This window comes from Apium graveolens, chromosome 5 (genome assembly GCF_009905375.1).
Source record: "Apium graveolens cultivar Ventura chromosome 5, ASM990537v1, whole genome shotgun sequence".
NCBI lineage: Eukaryota > Viridiplantae > Streptophyta > Magnoliopsida > Apiales > Apiaceae > Apium > Apium graveolens.
Window position 1 is genome coordinate 20,859,845 of NC_133651.1, and position 3,114 is coordinate 20,862,958.

General features: G+C 35.9%; 1 long non-coding RNA gene across 1 annotated transcript; it reads right to left on the reverse strand.

Moving 5' to 3' along the window:
• Positions 1-221: 221 nt before the first annotated feature.
• On the reverse strand, positions 222-2,123 carry LOC141723619 (uncharacterized). The gene is made up of 3 exons (XR_012576319.1): positions 1,582-2,123; positions 1,420-1,518; positions 222-1,166 (listed from the first exon to the last, which is right to left on the reverse strand). It is a non-coding gene; the product is annotated as an uncharacterized LOC141723619 (long non-coding RNA).
• Between the last annotated feature and the right edge of the window lie 991 nt (positions 2,124-3,114).

Here is a 3,114-nt window from a genome sequence, read left to right on the forward strand (position 1 = left end):
AATGTTTACTTTACCTATGTACTTGTTAAACTTTAATATCAAAATTACTGATCAATACAAAAAACAAAGCTGAATATGAAACTTCAGTTTGCAGTCGAGGTCATTTTCGAGTTTTGGAGTCTGGATCAAATTTGTTTAATCAAATTGACATTTATAAACTGATCCAAGAAGCCCTTATTTACCAACTAGATTGAAATGAATAAAATTACAAAGCGCAAAAATTTATACAAACTGAAACTTGCATACATGAAAGTTTTACATACTGTCTTCTTACACATCATCAGCTCCAGAACAAGCCTTATAAATTCACATTTATATTACACCAAAAATGTCATGACTTTGAATATAAATGCAAAAAACAATAGAGTTATAAATCCAGCGTAGGTCCGTAGCTTAGATTTGGGTGTACCTGGACCCAGCTTATAATGCATGTAACACAACAACACAACACAAAGGCCATAATGTCACACAGCCTTATTGCAGATAACGACTCAACATGTCAACAGGTTGTATCTTAGCAAGTATTGCTAAGCTGTCACTCATGCATTGTTTAGATAACTGCACTTTCATTCTAACCTCATTACGAGCCGTTGATCCCATCTCTTCTAATCCATCCAAACACGTCTCTTGATCAGTCATCGCGGCGCTTATCCACACATTCAGCTCCCTGATCTTAGTTCTAGTGAACACTACAGCTCCAGGTCCCACTGTCAACGACTTGATCGATTTGTTGAGCTGTGTCACCGCGTCATCAAAGAGAATCTCACAATCATGCAGTGCTGATACAGTCCGAGTGTCTGTTGATTCGGTGATTAGGGATTGAGGGAGTGCAGAGATGTTTTTTAGTTCGGCAAGGGAGATGTAAAGAGATGTATTGAAGAGGAGTACAGGGTCAGCATGGGTTGAGAGTGATGGTGGTTTGGTGGTTGTGGTGGAGATGTAGGTTATGGTGGCGACGGTGAGTAGGGTTAAGAGGATTAGGAGAGAGATTGCGGTGGTCTCGTGACGGTAAGTGGTTGCAGGGTTGTGAGGGTGATGAGAGAATTGAGTGTTCATAAAGTGTGTTTGAGATTCCATGCCTGCTTTCTTCTTTCACTTCCGGGGCTAGTTGTTAATAGTTTTAATAATTACTCCCTCCAGTCCATTATATAAATCACAGCACGCAACTAGGTCGTAACAAAAACAGTTCTACTAAATATTTTCTACAATAATTATTGAATAAAAATGTTTAAAAATTCTTTTATGCAAGTTCATACTCAACAAATGACACAAGTAATCCATACCAACTGCATGCTAACTTTCAAAAGAGTATTGAATACTCAAAATCATTTCTTCATCTTAAAATTCACAACCAGCTAAAAAAATTAGCATAACCACTAATTCCTGAGATTGAAAAACAGAACAGGAGGAAGGCAATACCTATGCAGTCATCTGATCAAGAGTCGCGTATCAGTCCTGAAAAAACTGGAAGAATAATATAACTGTGGTGCAGACTTTTTTGTTGTTTGGGAAGGCCAACTGTAAACATAATTAACAGATTAGAAACTTAAAGAGCCAAAACAAAGCCAGTGAATACCGTACCTTGACATTGTTGATTAGCTGATTTGCTCTATCAACGTCTTCCCGAATAAGGTGTGGATGAAGATATGGCAATACTGTACTGTTGAACTTAAAAAAAAATTACAGGGTTAAAATTGAAGCAGCATAAAAACCCTATATTATATATCCCTTATAAAGCTGCAATGCAGAGTACGAAACAAAACAGAAACGCCTGGTGAATGAAACAGTAGCAACAATCTAGACCATATTTGGTGGAATAAACATTAACTATTGTTATTGATGCAAAGAACATATATGTGTCTGGAAATCTATATATATGCATGATAAAGCACCTTGGTAACAATAGTGCTTGAGCTAGTCAAGAGAATGCTTAAAGCAACATTAAAATTGCAATTAGAACAGCAGACACAATAAGAACTTAAGAAGTCCTGTTAACAATGACTGAGGCAATATTGCTTGAGCTGGTCAAGGGAATGATCAAAGCAACATCCCCTTTACTTAAGAAGCTGGCATAACTTGATAACTGAGCCCCTGAAACACAAGAAATAAGGACAAAACCAGCAGAGAACTGTTGGACAAACTTAGTATTTTAGACTAAGTTGTCAATCATTTTGAGACTCTATATGAGTGAGACACATTATGTGTTAGTGGTGTGTATTTATTGGAACGTATTCTTCTCTTCGAGGGGATTCCAACGCATATTAACACGCTCAAAATGAGTAAAAGGTGAATGAGAACTGATGTTCCAAAGTTTTTCCTTTTAATATGAAAAGTGGTTTTGTACCACATCGAGAATAACACAAACCTATTCCTTAGTTTTTCTTATAAATACCATGTACCACATCGAAAAGAAAAACAAGTCCTTTCAAGCCTCTCTTTATAAATAGAGTCTTAGGGCACCAGTTTTATTAAGTCGAGGAAATAAGAGTCATCTCTTTCATTCTCGGTCTCTTTAGTCTTAAATTTTTCCAATATTCCGGTGATAGTTCTCGGGCTCAGTTCAAGTTCGCTGAGAGTATATTCGATCTATCGATTATACTAGTATCTCGTTTTATCCTGGGAAGCAGGTCGCTAAACACGGATGGTGCGGGGCGAAACTGCTTTAAGGAGACAGTTTTCTGGACTCGAGATTAAATCCAATCTCTGTTTGTTTTCTCAAACCCTTCTCCTAATTTAATTGTTAATTCTCATATGCTTATGTGATTTAAGAATTAACAATGTTTTGTGAAGTAGTTATATATTCAATATATATATATATAACAATGTCTTTATCGTACAAGATTGCTAACAATCTTAAAGCAGTTTTCTTCAATTTTCATACTTTCTTGTGAGTAGACGCAAAAGTCAATTTGATTGTTTAAATTGGATTTATTTATGGGTATATGAGTGGCCATTATTTGCCTCATTAATTAAATTAAATTTAGTGCGTTAATTTCTTTGATCACTTGTTGCCATGTGCTTGAAATTAATATAAATTTGATTTTAAGTGGTGCTTTGTTTAAGCATAACAGGTACGAGGCAAAAGTAAGCACAAAGTTGTTGGATAATTGGTTT